The 22,102-nt window shown below is 39.8% G+C and overlaps 1 protein-coding gene across 1 annotated transcript in view; it reads left to right on the forward strand.

Moving 5' to 3' along the window:
• Window positions 1-22,102, forward strand: part of Cntnap4 (contactin associated protein family member 4) — a 255,126-nt gene that overhangs the window by 42,159 nt on the left and 190,865 nt on the right. The window lies entirely within an intron of this gene.

Consider the following 22,102-nt stretch of genomic DNA (forward strand, 5'->3'; position numbering starts at 1 on the left):
GCATTATACAACTACAGTTACATTCTTTAATATATTGAGGTAAAAGACAATGCAAACATTGGAAGGACACACTGAGAAAGGGAAGCCGCTCCAACACATAGAAATGCAGACTCCCAGCAACTCACGTTTTCAAAACCGTGCTTTGCTCTGGTGTTATCTCCTCTTCCAGCATACTGCAAAATGTATTCCTTGCTGCTAGAATTCTTGATGCTTTTGCTCAATGCTTGAGTTTTAGTTTGTGGGACTTTGGCCATACCAGTGTGTGTGTGTGTGTGTGTGTGTGTGTGTGTGTGTGTGTAAGAGAGAGAGAGAGAGAGAGAGAGAGAGAGAGAAAGAGAGACAGACAGAGACAGAGACAGAGAGAGAAAATCTGGTACACATTAAGAATCACTCAGTTCCAATGACTATAGAGATGTTTCTACGACCCTTTAGTTTTGAGCTTTTTGACATGGTTAAAGATTCATCCCGTATTGTTTGAGGTTCACACTTTGATGTTTGTGAGAAAGGAGGCATCAGTGGAGAACACCAAGATCTTTGTACACAACAGGAGACATGGAGGCTCTTGAATCTGACCATGCTTCTCTGGTCCTTTTAAGTACTTGACTTTGGTCATTGTCTCTACCTATTTGCGATTCTGGATCTCTGACTGTGCAGGCACTGGAGCTTTCTTTGCCCTCTCGGAGACATTCTAGACCAGTGGTTCTCAACCTGTGGATCGAGACCCCTTTGGGGGTTGCATATCAGCTATCTTATACGTCCAAAATTTATGTTATATTTCATAACAGTGTCAACATTACAGTTAGGAAGTAGCAACAAAAATAATTTTATTGTTGGGGGACATCACTCATGAGGAACTGGATTAAGAGGCCACAGCACTAGGAAGCTTGAGAACTGCTATTCCAGATCCTGCACCACATCCTTCTTAGCCGGAACACCGTTTCTACAACACTTTGATTTGAAAGCAAGGTCTCTACGTTGTGTTTTTAGAAGTAAAGAGGAGTTTAACATTTACTGCCCTTCCTTTAAATCTTCAAAGCATTCACAGAAAGAGGTCCACCAAAAAGAAACAAAATTTAATTTATCTATGAAGCTTTATTTCATTTTTGAGTCCCAATAAATCACTGAATTATATTTTATTAATTGGATTCAATCATAGTTTTCATTAATTTATATACTCAACAGGAGTCTCCATCGGCGGGACTCATTTTCATTCTTAATTTGTTTCTATGGCTCTTGCTGAAACACAATATCAAACTTCATGAATCTCATTTGCATGTTAATGAAACCAAGAAACAAAACAGGATCATTTTAATTATCTCTTGCTGGTTGTCAACCTACTTGATTACATTTTTCTTTTTTTTTATTTAGATTTGTTTTTTTCCCTATTAATTACATGAAGTGTTCATAAAGGAATGTCAGATTTTGAGTGATTTATTAAAAGCTATATATATATATATATATATATATATATATATAACTTATTTTATTCAAATAGTCCTTTTAGTATTTAGCTCAGTTTGGGAGAGGTATTGAACTAAGCCACCTAGTCGTGTATAAGTAGATGAAACCAACAGTTTCTTTCATAGACAGAGAGAAGTCTTTTCTGGGAACTCAGAACCTGTGAAGAAAGGTCGGGCAGGGAATGAAAAACAACCCATGTGGTATCCAGCTGTAGGGGAGAAATACCATGGATTTTGCTGAGTAATTGAGTAGGATCCTGACAGGAGAGCCTGGGCTGAATAGTCTCCCTGAAAAGAACACACAGCAGTCCTAATGCTGATATCTGTGAGTAAGATTTACTTCATTTGGGTCATACAGCTTTATGAGAAGGGTCCATTGGAAATCAGTAGACTTGTGAATAGAATCCATGAGCGCAAGGATTGTATGCAGCCAAACTAAAGTACTTAAGGTTAGGAATGTAAACACATGCCCTGTGTTAAAGTACGGCAGACTGACTGCTTCACGATCGAGCCTGTAAGGTCAGAATATTTCCTATTGCTAAAAGAGGAATCTGTGTTTGTTCCTGCCCACTGTCAGTTTTCTTACCACAGCTGAGTCCTTGTACTCTAAATAAACAGCATTTTCTCACCCCTGTAGGATTTGTTGTTCAAATCACATATCTGTATATAGAGAAATGATTTACATAGTGAATCTACAGAAGGAACTCCATTCTCTGTATACTCTAAGATGGATTATTCTAACACCCATTGTAGGATCTTTCTAGGTAGGTCATTGTAGGTCATTCTTTCTACCCTAAATCAGTCTTCTTATCTGCGTACTATCTTTACGTAAAGACCCCTAAATTAAATTTTCAAGGTGTTCAGGACACACATCCTTGTCTAAGAAGATAGGTCCTCTGAGATATTAGCAAAACAGTCAAAACAGCTTCTTGTTGTTAAAGATGCTACATAGAATCCTTTATAATCATTATATTCTAAAATAATAATATATTTAATAGCCAATGCCTTAGATGACAGCCGATAAATGAGAAGTGAGTTATGTGCAGAGTTGAATAATTTGACGCCTGAGGGGAGTGGGTTCTCAGCACAGATGTATGAGTCTGGAATGTCCTGAGGTCTGTGGCCAGAGACGAGGCCCAGTGGCTGTGCTTGCGCTCTTAGGGACAGCTTGTAGAGTTTGATGTAGACCAAAAGACACTGTAGTATTTTCTTCTGTAACCACTTCTTCGCCATCACTCCAGAATCTAATGAGCCAAGAAAGGCTTTGACATTTGAAACTGTAAAGAATCTCATACCTTCAGACTCATCCAGGCCCTGCCATGTGATATCTTGATGGCTATGCCTAATTTTCTCACCTGTGTTCTAATTATCTCTAGTATGAACCACTTTCCTCTCCTCACCCTGCCTTCTCTTCTTTTCTGTTTTATCCTCTTCCTCTTGCCCCTTCCCCTTCCATTGTTTTACTTGGAATGCAGACTTGCAGCTCATAATGCCGTGATGCAAGCACTTAAACTCAAATAAATTCCTGAATAGCTGGGCCTCAGGTTACTGTAGAGTCACAGGACACAGGCTCCCAGACATCTGGACTTCAGCTCTCCACCTTTCGTCTCTTTAACTTTATCCTGAGGATAGTACAATTTTAGGTGAAGAGAAACTATTATTAGACACTCTGAGATCGATTCACTCTCCTTGGGCTTAAATCACTGCTACCTCTTATTCACTTAAGGATGGGAAAGATGTTTAGCCTTTGTCCTTTAATTTCCTATTGGGGGAATAGGGTTAACAGTGTCATAGTATTAGTGAGATGGCGTTGGCCTTGTTGAAAATGATGGCAGTGCAGAAGTTTGGCCAAATGGATTTCAGAAATATAATATTGGCTGGTGCAATGTTAACCAGCTTCAAAGTAAAGTTTATCAGTTAACCACATTTTAACAAACTCAACAAGACCAAATATATGCATAACTGTACACAAAGTAATCTCAGGGAATACAGATATCTACCCAAGTCTTCTAGGAGGGACCAACTTGCTCCCAATACATTATAAAGCAGTGTCAGAGAATCTGGTTTTAATTTGTATGTTCTTTATGAGACTTTAATAGAGACAGACTGATCTTTTCTTATGTATCTTTGGTCAGAGTTGGCCAGCTTGGGTGACATGATGGCTTAATTTAAAACAGGTTTTCCTTTAAAAAAAAAAAGAAACAATTGAAGTTGGGTTATGAATTAAAAACAAAGCCTTACTAAGAGATTCACGCTTTGATAATGGTTTGGAGAATGAAATTTGAAATCCATTTTATGGTCTGTGGTGTCACTTATGCTTGTAGATTGCATTTCATACACTGGCCTTGAGAAGGTGAAATAGAAAAGAGTGAAGATTTACGTCTTTTATAACTAGATATGCTCATATCCTTTATTCATTAAAGCAAAGGGAAAACTTGCTGCCAGCACTCTTCTCTTCTTGTACCTGTTCATTTGAACACTGAGATGACTGTCTTGTGACCAGTTGCTTTCCTGCACATTCTATGTTGCTGTCTCTACTGCTCTTCTTTGGTACGAACGTGCTCCCTGCTCTTCCCAGCTCTCCCCATCTTGGTTCCCCTTTATTCTTTTCCTCCAATGTCCTTGTCTGCCCTGAAGCACACATTCTCCAGCTCTAAATCAACCCAGTAATTCCATCTGAGCAGATGTGTCAAGTCGCCAATTGTAAGTAATTTATGGTGATACGAAGCTCTGGCTTGGGAATCCAGAACACTACACTATGGTAGTAAATCCTGCATGGCCTTGGGGAATGACATCAGCTCTCTCTTCCCCTCGTCTCTATAAATGTATAAGGTTGGATCTGAGAGTCTCCATATTCTAAAACCATGTGCACTTTTCGTGCTCGGGGTACGCGTATGCACTTGTTCATGTATATGTGCACATGTATATGAATGTGGATGTGTGTGTACCTGGTGTGGAGGTCAGAGGTTAATGTTGGATATTTTCCTCAATTACTCTCTGGTTTATTTGTCTGAGAGAATGTCTCCACTGTGATCAGGAGTTAATGGATGTGGCTAGACTGGCTGGTCAGTAAACCCAGACATCTTCCAGTCTCTGTCCACCTGCTTTGGGATTTCAGAGATATGCCATTGCACCAGGATCTTGAGTGCTGAGGATTCTGACTCGTGTCTGCATGCTTGAGTGTGAGCACTTTAGGAGCAGAGCCATTTCCCCAGCCACAGCTGTACTTGTGCAATCTGCAGGCAATGCAATGCATGGTTTTGTCTTAACTTATTTAATAATAGAAATCTTGGAATCACAGATAAGACTGTAAAGCAGATTGTCCTTCTAAGTTTCTTCAAACTAGAGGAGAAAGGTTGTTGCTGGCTTAGGAGATGCCTTGAACTTTGATAATATAAAAAAAAAATTGAAGGCAAATATTATCCCACTCAAACTGATACAGTGGCTCAAATATGTTCAATTAAAATAAATTCATGAAACATGCTTACCACCAGTTTGTAACTCGTGTTCCTTCAGTGCATTTCTGAATTTTTATTTTTGTTTTTGTTTTCTTAATTGTGTGTGTGAGCCTGTGTATCTGTCTGTGGGTTAATGCCCATAGAGCTCAGAAGAAGGCATCAGATTCTCTGGACCTGGAATTGCCACCAGTTGTGAGCTACTTAATTATGTAGGTGCTGGCAACTGAACTCTGGTCCTCCGTACAAGCAGCAAGTTCTCTTAACCACGCAGATGTCTCTCTGGCCCATGTGCCTTTGTCAGTCTTGAGCAGGGACAGTTCATGAGAGTGGATCTGGGTTAGGTTCTCTCAGACGCACAGCTGGAGGCAACAATGGAGGTGCAAGGAATTTATGTGTCAGGGTGTAGCTGTAAGGAGAAAACAGAGAGCTCATGGGTAAAGCAGGGAAAGGGTGGGTAAGGAGTCCATCTATTTCAAGAGAAGACCGCCACAGCCCAGGCTCCCTAGACAGGCTTTACTTAAGCCTTTCTTCTGCTCCAAAGCCAAAGGTCCACACAGGCCGCTTGAGCAAAATAGCACAGGTCAGGCAGATCAAGCAATGGATGTTTATTTATAATTCTAAGGCTTGGTAGTTCAAGACCAAAGAGGGAGAAGATTTGTTATCTTTGAGGCTGTCACTCCTGACTTTCTATTGTATGGTAGAACAAATTTTGGGTATATGCCCAAGAGTGGTAGAGCTGGGTTTTGAGGTAGAGCTATTCCAAATTTTCTAAGAGAGTACTAGAGTGATCTTCAAAGTGGCTGTACAAGTTTGTACTCCCACCAGCAATGGAGGAGTGTTCTCCTTTCTCCACATCCTGGCCAGCATGTGTTGTCACTTGAGTTTCTGATCTTAGCCATTCTGATGGATGTTAAGATGGAATCTTAGAGTCATTTTGATTTGCATTTCCCCGATGACTAAGGACATTGGACACTTTTTAAAGTGCTTCTCAGCCCTTTGAGATGTCTCTGTTGAGAAATTTGCTTTAGCTTGTAGCCCATTATTAATGGGATTATTTTGTTTGTTGGTGTTTAATTTCTTGAGTTCTTTATATGTTTTGGATTTAGCCCTTTGTCATATGTAGGATTGATGAAGATTTTTTTTCCCAATCTGTAGAGCACCATTTTGTTCTATTAACAGTGTCCTTTGCCTTAAAGAAGGTTTTCAGTTTCAAGAGGTCCCATTTATTGATTGTTGGTCTTAGACCCTGTTGGTGTTCTGTTCAGGAAGTTGTCTCTTGTGTCAGTGAGTTCAAGGCTTTTCCCCACTTTCTTTCTAATAGACTTAGTGTTTCTGGTTTTATGTTGAGGTTTTTGAGCTTTGTGCAGGATGATAGATATGGATCTATTTGCATTTTTCTACATGTAGACATCTAGTTAGACCAGCACCATTTGTTGAAGATGCTATCTTTTTTCTTATGGTTTGGCTCCTTTGTCAAAAATCAGGTGTCCATATGTGTGTGATTTTATTTCTGGGTCTTCAATTCAATTCTTTTAATCAGCGAGTCTGTTTTCATGCCAGTACCATGCAGTTTTTATTACTATTGCTCTGTAGTATAGCTTGAAGCCAGGTGTGGATATACCTCCAGAAGTTCTTTTATTGTATAGGATTAGTTTTGCTATTATGTTTTTTTTCCCATATGAAATTTAGACTTGTTCTTTCAAGGTCTGTAAAGAATTGTGTTGGATTTTTGATGGCTACTGCGTTGAATCTGCTTTTGGTAAGATGGCCATTTGTACTATGTTAATCCTATTGATCCATGAGCATGAGACATCTTTCTATCTTCTGATATCTTTTTCAGTTTCTTTCTTCAGAGACTTCAAGTTCTTGTCATACAGGTCTTTGACTTGCTTGGTTAGAGTTACATCAAGATACTTTATATTATTTGTGGCTATTGTGAAAGTCTATTTTTTTTCCTCAGCACATTTGTTGTTTTTATACAGGATAGCTACTGAATTTTTTTAATTAATCTTATATCCAGCCACTTTGTTGAAGGTGTTAATCAGCTGTAGGATGCTATGGTATACACTATCATATCTGCAAAAAGTAATACTTTGACTTTTTTTGTTTCCATTTTGTATCCCTTTAATCTCCTTTAGTTGTTTTATTGTTCTGGCTAGGACTTAAAGTACTATATCGAAGTGATCCCGTAAGAGGAGGTAGCCTTTTCTCTGAGTTCAGTGGAATTTTTGTAGGAGCAAGTTTTTTATTTTTATTATTATTATTTATTTACTTATTTAGTTTCTTTTTTTAATTTTTATTTTTCTCTTTAGTTACAATTTGTTAACTCTGTGTCCCAGCTGTATCCCACTCTCTCATTCCCTCCCCCTCCCCAACTCCCTCCCTGGTCTCCTCCCTGCCCCTTTCCAAGTCCACTGATAGGGGAGGACCTCCTCCCCTTTCATTTGACCCTGTTTTATCAGGTATCTTCAAGGCTGGCTGCAAAGTCCTCTGTGGCCTAACAGGACTGCTCCTCCCCTGGGGGGGGGGGAAGGTCAAAGAGCCTGCCCTTGAGATCCTCTTAGAAATAGTTCTTGTTCCCCTTACTTTGGAAAACTACTTGGTTACTGAGCTACCACAGGCCACATCTGAGCAGAAGTTCTATGTTATATCCATAGATGGTCCTTGGTTGAGTGTCAGTCTCAGAAAAGACCCTGTGCCTGGATATATTTGGTACTTGTAGAGCTCCTATCCTTTCCATATCATACTAACTCCCCTTCTTTCTTATGATTCCCTGCACTCTGCCATGGTTTGGTTATGAGTCTTAGTTTCTGCTTTAAAACACTGCTAGGTAGAGTCTTTCAGATGCCTTTTGCGGTAGACTCCTGTCATACATTCAATGCACATCCCATTTGTCTTTCTAAATGAGGATTGATCATCTTCACCCATGTCCACTTTCTTGATTATCTTCTTTAGGTGTGTAGATTTCTTTATGTTTATCATATCTTGTAGGTCTATATAAGCGAGTATATACCAAGTTTGTCTTTCTCCTTCTGGGATACTTCACTCAGAATGATCTTTTCTAGATCTCACCATTTGCCTGCAAATTTCATGGTTTCCTCCTTTTTGATTGCTGAGTAGTATTCCATTGTGTAAAAATACCACAATTTCTGTATCCATTCCTCTGTTGATGGACATATGGGTTGTTTCCAAGTTCTGGCTATTACAAATAAAGCTGCTACAAACATGGTTGAACAAATGTCCTTGTTGTGGACTTGAGCAACTTTTGGGTATATACCTAGGAGTGGCATAGCTGGATCTTGAGGTAGCACTACTCCTAATTGTCTGAGAAAGCACCAGATTGACTTCCAAAGTGGTTGTACCAGTTTACATTCCCACCAGCAATGGAGGAGGGTTCCCCTTTCACCACAACCTCTCCAGTATGTGTTGTCACTTGAGTTTTTTATCTTGGCCATTCTGATGGGTGTAAGGTGAAATCTCAGGGTTGTTTTGATTGGAGCAAGTTTTTAAAACTCTACTTTATTTAGGGATTCCTTAAAGCCTCTGCCTCCCTTCTCCATCCTAATCCCTTCTAGCACTGGGTAGGGTAGAAAGGTGAGTGAAAAGAGGGGATGTAGGCCTCGTTACTTCTTCCAGCTGGTTAGGTCATCCAATTCTTTTTGGGGCAACACCAATCAGTCAGCATGTCCAGGAGTCCAGGTAACCAGCAAACAAGCAAACCTAGCAAGCAGTCCTCTGTCTCCTCTAAGCTGCCAGGCTCTTCTATTTGTACCCCTCAGAGTCCTCAGAATCCAAGTAACTCTATCTGGCAAAGGCCATCCCCCTGCATGAGGCAATTATTAGCTGTGGACAAATTAAAGGACAAACTAAAATCCCACACTTGGGATTAAAACAAAAACATGTTTATGTAACATAACCAAGTTTTTAAAGAAACCAAAACTCCTGTTACAGATTGCTTTCCGTTTCTCTCCATTTATTTCGATGTTGGATACAGGCTTGCTGTATATTGCCTTTATTGTGTTTAGGTATATGTCTTGTATCTCTGATCTTTCCAAGACTTTTAACATGAAGGGGTGTTGGATTTTGTCAAATGCTTTTTTTTGGCATCTAAGGAGATGATCATGCGAGTTTTTCTTTCAGTTTGTTTATGTGATATATTACATTGATAGATTTTTATATGTTGAACCACCCTTGCATGCCTGTGATGAAGCCTACATGGTCGTGGTGGATGATATCTTTAACTGAATCCTTGGATTCAGTTTGCGAGTAGATAACTGAGCATTTTCTGTGTCAATGTTCATAAGCGAGATTGGTCTGAAGTTCTCTGTCTTTGTTGGGTCTTTGTGTGATTTAGGTATCAAAGTGACTGTGGTATCATAGAATGAGGTTGGTAATGTTCCTTCTGTTTCTATTTTGTGGAATATTTTGAGGAGTATTGATGATATAAGTTCTTCTTTGAAAGTCTGGTAGAATTCTGTGCTTAAAACATCTGTCCCTGGGTGGTTTTTGTTTGTTTGTTTGTTTGTTTTGTTTTGTTTTGTTTTGTTGAATGAGGGACTTTTAATGACTGCTTCTGTTTCCTTAGGGGTTATTTAACTTGTTTGCTTAATATTGATTTAACTTTGATAAGTGGATCTATCAAGAAAATTGTCCGTTCCATTTAGATTTTAAAAATTTGTGTAGTACAGGCTTTTGAAGTAAGATCTAATGAATCTTTAGACTTCCTCAGTATCTGTTGTTATATCTATCTTTTTATTTTTGATTTTGTTGTTTTGGATACTATCTTTCTTCCTTTTAGTAGTCTGGTGAAGGGTTTGTCTATCTTGTTGATTTTTCTCAAAGAATCAGCTCATGGTTTTATTGATTCTTTGTATTGTTCTCTTTGTTTCTAATTTATTGATTTCAGCCTGAGTTTAGTTATTTCCTGCTGTCTACTTCTCTTGAATGTGTTTGTTTCTTTTTTTATCTAAAGATTTCAGGTGAGCTTTTAAGTTCCTAGTTCAGGATATCTCCAATTTCTTTATGATGGCACTTAGCGCAATGAACTTTCCTCTTAGCACTGCTTTCACTGTGTCTCCTAAGTTTGGGTATGTTGTGCCTTCATTTTCATTGAAGGTATGGAAATCTTTCATTTCTTTCTGTATTTTGTCCCTGACCCAGTGGTCATTGAGTAGGGAGTTGTTCAGTTTCCATGAGTGTGTAGGCTTTTTGTTATTTCTGTTGTTGTTGAAGTTCAGCTTTAATCCATGGTAATCTGAGAAAGTACAATGAATTAATTTTATTTTCTTGTATTAGTTGAGGTTTGCTTTGTGACCAACTATATGGTCTGTTTTGGAGAAGTTTCCAAGAAGTGCTGAGAAGAAAGTATATACTTTTGTGTCTTGGTGAAAAGTTCTGTATACCTCTGTTAGAGCCATTTGACTCATGACATCTGTTAGTTTCATTAATATCTCTATTTAGTTTCTGTCTCGATGATCTGTCTCGATGATTGGTGAGAGTGGGGTGTTGATGTTTTCCACTATTAATGTGTGGGGATCTATGTATGGCTTAAGCTTCAATCATATTTCTTTTACAAATGTGGATGTCATTGTATTTGGAGCATAGATGTTCAGAATTGAGTTGTTCTCTTGGTGGGCTTTTCCTTTGTTGGGAATGAAGTGTCCTTCCCCATCTCTTTTGATTGGTTTTGGTTGAAAGTCTATTTAATTATATTTGTATGCAGCAGAATGTTGGGTCCTGTTTATGCATCCATTTTTTTTAGCCTATGTCTTTTTATTGGAGAGTTGAGTCCATTGATGTTGAGAGATATTAATGACCAATGATTGTTAGGTTTCTCTTTTTTATTTCTTTTATTTCTTTTTCTTTATTAATTATACTTTATTCACTTTGTATCCCCCCTGTGGTCCCCTCCCTCCTCCCATCCCAAACCCTCCCTTCCTCCCCTCTCTGTATGTATGCCCTTCCCCAAGTCCACTGATAGGGGAGGTCTTCATTTCCTTCTGATCCTAGTGAATTAGGTTTCATCAGGAGTGGCTGCATTGTCTTCTTCTGTGGCCTGCTAATACTGCTCCCCCCTCAGGGGGAGATAATTAAAGAGCAGGCCAATCAGTTCATGTCAGAGACAGTCCCTGTTCCTATTACTATGGAGCCCACTTGGATACTGAACTTCCATAGGCTACATCTGTGCAGGGGTCTTAGGTTATCTCCATGCATAGTCCTTGGTTGGAATAACAGTCTCAGGAAAGACCACTGTGCTCATATTTTTTGGTTCTGTTGCTCTCCTTGTGGAGTTCCTGTCCTCTCCAGATTTTACTGTTTCCCACTTCTTTCATAAGATTCCCTGCACTCTGCGCAAAGATTGGCCATCAGGCTCAGCATCTGTTTTGATAGTCTGCAGGCCAGAGCCTTTCAGAGGTCCTCTGTGTTCTCTTTATTATGATGTTGGTGGTAGTGTGTTTGTGTGCTTGTCTTCTTTTGGTTTTTCTGTTGTGAACTTATTTATATCCTGTGTTTTCTTGGGTGTAGCTATCCTCATTGGTTTAGAGTTTTTCTTCTAGTATCTTCTGTCAGGCTGTGTTTGTGCAACTATATTGTTTAAATTTGGTGTTGTCATAAAATATCTTGTTTTATCTATCTATGGAGATAGGTATAGTATCTTTGCTTGGTATAGTAGTCTGGGCTGACATCTGTGGTCTCTTAAGGTCTGCATGACTTCTGTCCAGGCCCTTCTGGCTTTCATAGTATCTGTTGAGAAGTCAGGTGTAATTCTGATAGGTCTGCCGTTATATGTTACTTGGCCTTTTTCCCTTGCAATCTTTTAACATTTTTCTTTGTTCTCTACATTTATATTTTGATTATTATGTGGCAGAGGAATTTATTTTCTGGTCTAATCTATTTAGTGTTCTTTAAGCCTCTTATATTTTTAAAGGCATCTCTTATTTTAGTTTGGGGAATTTTTTTTTCTTGAAAATACTTTTCTGGTCTTTGGACCTGGGAATCTTCTAGTTCTTCTATTCCTAGTATTCTTAAGTTTTGTCTTCTCATGGTGTCCTTGATTTCTTAGATGTTTTGTGTCAGGAAATATTTGATTTAAATATTTGACAGATGTATCAATTTCTTCAATTGCATCTTCTATGCCTGAGATTCTCTCCCCCGTCTCTTGTATCCTGCTCATGATGTTTATCTCTGTGGTCCCTGTTCTCTTGCCTAAGTTTTCCATCTTCAGGATCTTCTTGGTTTTTATTTTCTTTATCAATTCTATTTCCATTTTCAGTCTTGAATCATTTTATTCATTTCCTTCACCTGTTTCTTCTTTATTTTTTATTTATTTAAGTGATTTATGCATTTCCTCCTTAAAGGCCTCTATTTATTTAATTGTATTTTCCTGTATTTCTTTAAAGGATTAATTTTTTTTCCTTATTGAAGTCCTCTACCAGCTTTATAAGCATAGAATTAAGGTAGTTTTACTGTGTTGATTGAGTCTTATGCTGGCCCTTAGCCGTCTGGTTGTTCCTGGTTATTCCTGGAAGTCATTGGGCTTCTGAGGCATGCTGGCGAAGCCCTAGGTCATGGGCAGGGGTGCTGGATTTCCTCATGTAGCCTACAGCTCTGTTCTGCTGGTTGTGTCTCAGTTAGACCTATAGGCAGGGATTTGGGATATGGGTTTCTAACCCATATAATTCTGTGAGGTCCTGCCAGTCTTCTCAAGACAGGTAGTAGAACTAAGAACTGTGGGCTGGATCTGGAATGGTCTTCAGGATGGCAGGAGCAGCCAGGAGGTCTGAGGTTGGTTCCATGCATGTCTGGCTGCTGTCATCCTTTTCTCTCTCCAGGGAAACACCAGTGGTCCTTTCCATTTTATAGTCAGCAGTATGCTGGCTTGCTCCCTTGCAGACACTGACCTTGCAGACAGACTTCTGGTACTCAGACTCCACTGGGCAACACCATCTTGAATCAGCAAAGTTGTATGGTCCTATTGTCTAGCCTGTGACCACAAGGGAACCAGTAGGACAGTAGACTGAAGGCTGAGACCCTGTCCCTGGTATCCAGGATATGTCTTTGGATAGGCATGATGGGGCTTTAGTGGGGACAGTGGGAGGTTGGGGTGGGATCCAGATGCTGGAGCCCTGTTTCTGTAGTAGGTGAAAGGTGCCGGGTGCTGGCAACGAGCACCATGTGTGACTCTTGGACATGACAGTTATAGTAGGGGTTGGCTGGAACTGTCAATACCTGGCTCCCAAGATGTGTTCTTTCATCTGGGAAACATAGATATTGTCATTTTGGAGTCAGCAGCCAGCTCACTAGCTTGGTCTGCAGTCTCTGATCTTCTGCTACTCAGATACGGTAAGCACTGGGTGCCACCATCTTGGAAAGTCTTCTCTGGGCCTTTTAAGGTGTTTTCTGGAATCAAGCACAAAGGAAAAGCACCATCTCTGTGTTCTGCTAGTTATGAGGGTACTAACTACATGATGAGTGCCCCACTCTCCTCCTTCTCTCATCTAAATCCAGTTACCTCCTAAAAACTTCATCTCCAGCTATCACATCGACGGTTAGGGCTTCAAGATACAGATTTTTACAGAGACACAAATACTTAGTATTTTGTATTTGATTAACTAGTTTCTACAAATACAAATACACTTTCTGTTTGCTTCATGAGTTTCTAGAAATAAAGCATAGAAACTCGTGAAGCAAACAGAAAGTATAAACTTCTTGATGTATCTGAGAAAAACCCAGGGAACCCTCCTTCATGGGCAGCAGTGCTGGAGAGAAAGGAAATGCTGTCCAGTGGTTCCAGCCATTTTTCATGCCAAGTAATAAAGTATTACATACATAAATAGGAGCACTAGGAGTATATACTATAAGTAGAAATGGAGATTTAGTAAGCTTATTGTTAAGGTATCTCTCTGTCTAGTGAATTGATAGGCAAGCTAGGAAGTATCGGTGAAATTACAGAGGATTGACCCAGAGAAAATTAATAAATTTAGCAAGGTAGCCAAATAGGATTTATATTTATGTAGTGTCTCCAGCAACTGGAGAATACACATTCTTATCATATAGACCTAGGCTATTTACCTAAATTTATGTGGTATTGTAAAGAATAATGTTTTAATAAACCTCAAAGGGTTGAAATCATGGAGAGTAAGTGCCTTGGCTACAGTGGAATTAGCCGGAAATCGTTAATTAAAAATATTTAAAATCCAGAAAGGTGTGGAATTTAATTACTGCACTCCTCAAACAGTAATCTCAGGGGAGATTAGCAATCGTTCTTGCTCCTTGATGACAAAACACTGCAAGTCAAACTTGTGAGGTGCCGTGTAGACCAAAACTGATATCCTTAACTGCAAATCTGACAGAAGAAAGAAGGCTAAATATGAAGAATCCATGTAAGTATCCTTGCAAAGAAATGAGAAGAAAAAATATCTAACAGGTTAAATCAGAAGTAATTTAAAAAAAAAAAAGGTTGCTGTAGAAACAGCTCAGTGGCAATGGGCACTTGCTGCTTTTCTAGAGAACCTGAGTTTGGGTCCCAGCATCCACAGTGGGCAGCTCATGACCACCTGCAACTCCAAGAGATCCAGTGCCCTCTTTTGGCTGCCTCAAACGCTCACACACAAACAAAAAATAAGAGAAATTTGAAAATCATAGCCTTATAAAATTGCATTCAAAAATTTATAGAAAAAGAAACCCTCTGTCTCTGGAAGAGAATAGATCCATAATTAAAATGTTCCAACAAAGAGAACTCTAGGCTAACAAGTGTTCAAATGGGAATTCTTCCAAACACATTTAAGACAGATCTGACATTCTCTCTCAGAGAAAGGAAAAAAAAAAGTCAAAATCCTCCTAACTCATTCTGTGAGGCCGGTATAACCTTGATACCCAGCCCTGTCAAGGACAAACAAGAAAGGAAAATTAAAAGCCACTCTTGCTCATGAATATAAATGCAGAATATTCTAAACAAAATATTAGCATACATGTGTGAAGGGACTCAGCCTCAGCTTCAGAATGAGAATGTCCTCTGAAGGCTGGAAGGCACATGAGCCCTGAGAGCTTGGCGGGTTGCAAAGCTAAAGAAATGGTGGAAGGAAGTAGGGGCTCTGACCTAGTCATGTACAACATGAGTACCCTTTCTCTGAGGAGAGGGGAGGATGAGACTGGGGCAGGGGCGCCTCATTCACTCCTTTTGAAGACAGTTAGAGAAAACCTTTTGTGTACTAGATACTTCGTGCCTCTCCACCCTCTCTACTGCACTGCGTTCTCTAGCCTGCATTTCGGTGGTCAAGTCCAGCTTCCCGCAGATGTAGGAGAGACTTTCTCTAGGATAGGCCACTCAGTGTGGTTTCTTGTCCATGATTTCCCTGATGGTGAGGGATCCTTTGACCCTGAGAAGCTACCGACAAATGGTTTTGGTCCTATAGACAGAGTGTTGTCTGTCCAAAGGAAGGTTACCATAAGCATTAGGGCAATTTTCTGGATGGAACTGTGTCTTCTGTCTTCAAGATGGAAAATTGTGGGCTCCATTTCTTGAGGCTATTCAGAACTGTATGTAGGACTGATTATCAGGAACCTACAGCTTTGTCTCAGTTGAAAGCTCAGCTTTGTTTGGGTTTCCCTTAGTTCATACCTTTCTACCTTTTAAATTTGCTCTATAAGTGGCTTACTGCAAACTTGTGCCTACAAGCCATGCCTCTTGTCATCCAATTCAGTAGCACAACATAAGGGCTGCAGAGGTGGCTGACCCTCAGCTGTCTGTAATTATGGTTCCACGGTATCCAACATTCTTTTGGGCTTCCATGGGGCACAACACACACATGCAAAAACCCACACATAAACATATACGAGTACATGCATATATATTAAAACAAAGCAAATAGGACAATTTATTTACTTCTGCTCAGAATAATTCCAAATAAATTAATAGTAGACTTTACCATATTAAAGAAGTAGAGCATAAATCATGCCCCCTTAAGTATAAGATGTGTTTAAGCAACTATATCTAATAGCACGTTATTATAAGAAGAATTTTACAGTGGAGAAAACTAAAAGAACTCAAAACTCACGTAGCTGACCAACTTTAACACTGTTCATGACAGGCCACAATGATAAAATATAGTCTTGATTTGATGTGATGAGAATAGGATTTTTCACCTCTATGGTTTGTCCCCTGAAAAACTTCTCTGAAATTGTTATGCAGACCTGAAGTGACGATCATTCTAGCTGTGCAGTTATCTTCAAAATTGTCAAGGAGAAACTCAAAAAATAAAACCTGAGGATTGTCATAACCAGATAAAACCAAGAAAACAAAATGACTTATGTATAACATGATTAACACAGTGGGATCTTGAAATTGAAAAAGGACATTAGGCAAAAACTAAGGAAATGTAAACAAAGCATCCATTTAGTTAATTACAATTATGTGTCTGCTTGTGGCCCACATACTCGTGTTAAGATGTTAGTGCAACAGAAATCTGTGTACAGGTCATAGTGAGAATTCCCTGATAATCTTTCAGCTTTTCTGGAATTCTAAAACCACATTAAGATAAAAAAAAATTCATTCAAAACATGTACCGATACTTTGGCTCTATCAACATAAAATGTGGAGTGGACCTGTGCTGATTAACACCGGGAACACGTGTATAAAGTGAAAACAGGTTTAAGGTTGGAACTGAGGAATGAAAAAATACAGTAAAAAAAAAAAATGAATGTGATGTCCTTGACCCTTCTAGGTCCCTTACTCCTTCCTCCCACTCTTCCACAAAACCCCCCAAGATCGGCCTATTGTTTGGCTGTGGGTCTCTGCATCTGTTTCCATCAGCCTCTAGATGAAGCCTCTAAGAAGACAGTTACGCTGGGCTCCTGTCTGCAAGCACAGCAGAGTATCATTAACAGTGTCAAGGGCTGGCCCTCTCCCATGGGGTCTCATGGAGACTGAACCACCAATCAAAGAGCTTGCAGGGGCCGGACCTAGATTCCCTGCATGTATGTAGCAGATAGGCAGCTTGCTCATCATGTGGGTCCCCTAACAATGGGAGTGGGGGCTGTCTCTGACTCTGTTACCTGCCTTTGATTCCCTTTGCCCAGCTGGGCTGCCTTGTCTGCCTCAGCAGGAAAGGATGCACTTAGTCCTGTTGTGATCTGAGGTGCAGGGGAGGTTGGTACCTCTCAGAGAAAGAGAGGCAGGAGCTCTTCCCAATTTGCATGTTATTTCTTCTGTTTGTTAGAGTGGATCTTCTGCTGTATATGGCATGGCATTAATGCTGATTAGGACAATTACATAAGGAGCTCATTGATGCAGAGGACCACCACCAAAATAAAAATGTAGAAACAGAAAAAGGAGAAGGGAAAGTGGGGGGAGGCAGCGTCAGGCTGGAACTGGGAGAAGAGGTGGGGAGGGGGCCGAGATCAGGCTGTAAAGTGATTAAATAAATAAAATTAAATAAAAAGGAACAAATGTGGACTCGGTAACATTTTGTAGTTAGTATGATTGGAATGCAGGAAAGCAGAATTTCAAAAGGGGCATTTGAAATTCATGCCAGAGACTCAGTAAAAAGCCCCTGTACTTCTGCTTCTCCCAATTAACAGGGTGTTTAAAAATTAGCATTTTTACTTGTACAGAATAATAGGTTCCATTACGACACTCTCTTCTCTTTCTGCAGTGTTGAGAATTGAGCCTAGGGTCTCATGTGTGACGGGCTCACGCTCTACCACTGAGCTAGAGTCCTGTTCTTATCATCACATTTGCGTAGATTCACGCAATGCACTTGATCATGTTCACCCCAAGTCGCCATGTTCTCTCCTGGCTGGTTCTCAACCTGTGGGCTGCGACCCCTTTCAGGGGTCAGTGAAAACAATTTTATGGTAGGAGGATCAGCACAAAGCGAGGAACTGTATTAAAGGGTCACGGAATTAAGAGAGTTGAGGAACAATGTCCCAAGTATTCCCGAAGCCTGTTCCTACTTCACGCCTCCTTGTAACACCTAGACTCTGCGTATGAATAAAATCCAGGGTATTTATCTTTCTGAAACTGTCCTGTTTAGGTCAATATGATATTCTCAAGTTCTATCTATTTTCCAGCAAATGACATCATTTTGTTCTTCTTTAAAACTTAGTATTACTCTGTTTTCTTTACTCTTTTATTGCTGATCCATGACATGAGCATTAAGGCTGATTCCATGAGGTGGCTTTTGTGAACAGTGCTGCAAAGCGCATGTGTGTGTGGCTGTCTCTGTTGCTCACTGGCACTGCCTTAGACTCCTTTGGGCACAAACCCAGTAAATGTATGACTGGATCATATATTACCTCTTTTCCAAAGAGTTGCCATGATCTTAAAGTTATTTGATTTCTAATTCAGGTCATTTTAGCAGAACTGTAACTGCTCATGTAATTTGAGTCTTTCCTCAGCAAAAATAATTGTGAAATCTCAGTGGAGACCTGTGTGCCTGCGTAAGACAGACTTTCAGCCCCATGGTCGTTGCTTGCATGGGTGTTTATGAAATGTGCCTTTCAAAGCCTAGTTAAGATTCTTCAACGGCTAGAGATAGTATATGTTGCTTTCAAGATAAAAGGAGTAAAAATTAGCAAACCTTCAAAGTTAAAGAGCAAAAAAAAAAAAAAAAAAAAAAAATTATTAGCATTCACACTCTGACTGACCCATCTCTTCCCAATTTGCATGTTATTTCTTCTGTTTGTTAGAGTGGATCTTCTGCTGTATATGGCATGGCATTAATGCTGATTAGGACAATTACATAAGGAGCTCATTGATGCAGAGGACCACCACCGAAATAAAAACGTAGAAACAGATATTTAGAGCAAAGCCATAAATATAACCAATGACTGCAATCTCAGGACAAGTTAAAATAAAATAAAACATACATGAGACGGCATGTGTGGGTGGCTGAACCTTGTGGTTTCACACATTGCTTAAGAAAAGGGGTGCATGATTCTGCCAAGATTGCACACTATTAGACAAGCCACTAATTCACTGTAAAACTATCAAAAAATTGAGATAAAATTCATGTAACATGAAATTAAGCATGGTAGAACGTTAACTGTATTTTATATTATGCCAATTCTTGGGCACTTAAAAAATTACAATATTGTATAATCACAGCATTTATCATTATTAGGTTCCAAAAAGAGACATTTTTTTTTTGTAAATTTTAAAAATCAGTCCCCCTGCCCCCCCGTGTGTGTGTGTGTGTGTGTGTATGTATGTGTGTGTGTGTGTATGTATGTGTGTGTGTGTGTGTGTATGTGTGTGTGTATGTATGTGTGTGTGTGTGTGTGTGTATGTATGTGTGTGTGTGTGTGTGTGTGTGTATGTGTGTGTGTGTGTATGTATGTGTGTGTGTGTGTGTGTGTGTGTGCGTGTAGGTACATGTTATAGAGCACCATGGAAGTTGCAGTGCAGAGGACAGCTTGGTATGGGATAGGACTCCAAATCTGACCATGCATACGCCAGGCTAACTGGACTCTCCCGCCTGCACCTCCCATCTTTGTAGAAGCTCTGGGACCACAGATATACACTAGTACATCCAGCTGTATGTGGGCTCCAGGGATTTGAACTCAGGCCCACACACTTGCACACCAAGTGATTTATACACTAACCTATCTCCCCAAGCCCTTAATGTATCTGCAATTGAGATTTTTTGCGGTTTCATTTTCTTCCTTACGTTTGTGTTTAAATTTTCTCTTTGTGGTTACCTTTGGAACTAAAACTAATCTTTAAAGTGTACAGTGGCCTATTTTGAATTAATCTTCCTCGGCAACTCAGTGTTATATAGACTACCCTCTCTTCCTAAAATGTCTGCCTCTCCTTTTAAGTATAATTTCCATGAATTATATATTTATTTGTCATACACCCTAAGATAGATTTAATTAATTTTGTACATGTTAATTTATGTAAAAAGGTAAATTATATTTATTTATTCAGGGCTTCCCCTCCCAATCCCCCGTGCGTGCCTATGTGCACACACTGTGGTATGAAGAGGTCAGAGGTTGACTTTTGGAAGTTGGGTCTCTCCTTCCACCATGTGATAACTGGGATCAAACTCATGTCATCAAGTTGGTGGCAAGCACCTTTAGCTGCTGAACCAGCACACTGTCTTGCATTTTTCTTTTAATCATGAAGGAAAGGGGGGGGATTATAAACCCACATCCAATGAGACATTCATCTGTGCTTAACCATGTGTTTACCTGATTAGTGTTCTTTGTTCCTTCACTTAACTTTGCTTTACTGTTCATTGCTCTCTCTTTCCACAGATGGAATCTGTTCTTGTTGAATAGGCCTATTAACAAAATATCCTTCATCCTAAAGGACAATTTGACCAAACATAGATGTTTTTGCTGACTTTATTTTTTTTTCTTGCAGCATTTCAAATTTGTCATCCTATTACTTGTTGGCTATTACAGTTTCTTTTTAGCTCCCTTGTCTCTGCTTTTTAATATTCTTTCTGTGCCCCAGCTTTGAATAGCTTGATTGTAATATGGTGTTTATTGAATTTCTTGAATATATCAAATCTCACATCATTTATCAAGTATGAAACAGGTTTTGGTCATTTATTTCTTTAAATGCTTTTTCCTTTCCTTTACCCTCTTCTGACTGCCTGTGCTTTCATTCATGGTTAAGCTTGATGGTGTCGCAGAGATCTCTTGGGCTTCCTTCATTGTTTTCTTTCCATGACTCAGGCTTAGCGACGCTAATTGACCTATCTTCATAGTTACGTTTCTGTCTGTCCAAATCTATTCTGGACCCCTCAACTGAATTCAATTCAATTGTGTTTTGTGGTACCTTTTATGCCTTAAATTTTTATTTTATTTGTTTGAGAGAGAGAGAGAGAGAGAGAGAGAGAGAGAAAGAGAGAACGTGTGTGATGTGTGCACACAAATGAAGTGGACTTCAGTGGCCAGAGATGCAGGATCTCTTTGGAGCCGGAGTCACAGGCAGCTTCAAGATGCTCAGTGTGGATGTTGGGAACTAGACTCTGGCCCTCTGTAAGAGCAGTAAACACCCTTAACTGATGAGCAGTCTCTCCGGGTTCCTCCTTTCATACTTTATATCTGTTTATTTGTATTTTCCATGTGCTGAGATAGCGTTTGCTATTTTCCTTGCACTCTTTGTTCACGAGTTCCTTTAGGTCTTTGACCATAAATAGACCTGATTTTAAGTTGCAGTCAGGCAGGCCTCATGTCAGCTTCCTCAAGGGACAGTTTCTATTAGTTTCTCCTGTTGTGTTAGTAACGTTTGTGTGTCTGCGGCAAAAAAACCTGAAAGAGTAACTTGAAGAGGAAAGGTACATTTTGGCTCATGTTTTCAGACCATGGTCACTTGGCGTCCTGTACTTGAGCAGGACTGATGGCAGTGAGTGTATGGTGGGAGGGATTCTTCTCATGACAGACAGGAAGCAGAGAATGATGCAGGGTTTAGAGACTGGGTATAACATACCTTCAGTGACAGGCTTTCTCCAGCTAGGCTCTACCTTACAATCCAGCATCACCAGCTGGAAAACCAACACTCAACTTGAGCCTGTGGATAACAGACCATATTCACACCACAAGAGCTTTCTTTCTTTTTTTTCTTGTATGCCTGGTATTTTAGGGAGAAGGGTTGACACAGCAATTTCGCATTATAGTAACTCTATAGTAACTCTAGAAATCACATGGCTCCCATGCTCACAGAGTTTGACATTTGCCTTGCTCCTCCCCCTCTCTTTTCCCTGTCTTGCTTTGTCTCTGTCTCTGTCTCTGCCCTCTCCATGTACCACAGGGATTACCTGCGAAACCCAGATGTCTCTAAATTCATCATCCTTCTGCCTCAGCCTCAGACTGTTGGGCTTACAGACTCACACTTGCCTTCCCCCTCCCCCGCCCCCATTTTCTGTTTCCTTTGGTGGATAGTCGTTGAGGTCCATATTCTTTTAGCTTGACACTGGTTGCTGTTTGACAGATTTCCTCAAGTACTTGAGGAAAGCAAAATTAAAATGAGAAAAAATACAATCCTTTCCTAGTCTTTGCACATCGGCTCTGTGCTGGGTCACTCCCTTATCATTCACTCTCTATTCACAGACATAATCCTCCAAATTGTGTTCAGCTTAATCCCCCAAATGATGTCTCATGAAAGAGTAGAATATATGAGCCAAAGCTTTCAACTATTTTCAAATAAAACTCTTACAGTGCAATTGTATTTTT

Source organism: Psammomys obesus, unplaced genomic scaffold (genome assembly GCF_907164565.1).
Source record: "Psammomys obesus unplaced genomic scaffold, mPsaObe1.curated_primary_1811, whole genome shotgun sequence".
Classification (NCBI taxonomy): Eukaryota; Metazoa; Chordata; class Mammalia; order Rodentia; family Muridae; genus Psammomys; species Psammomys obesus.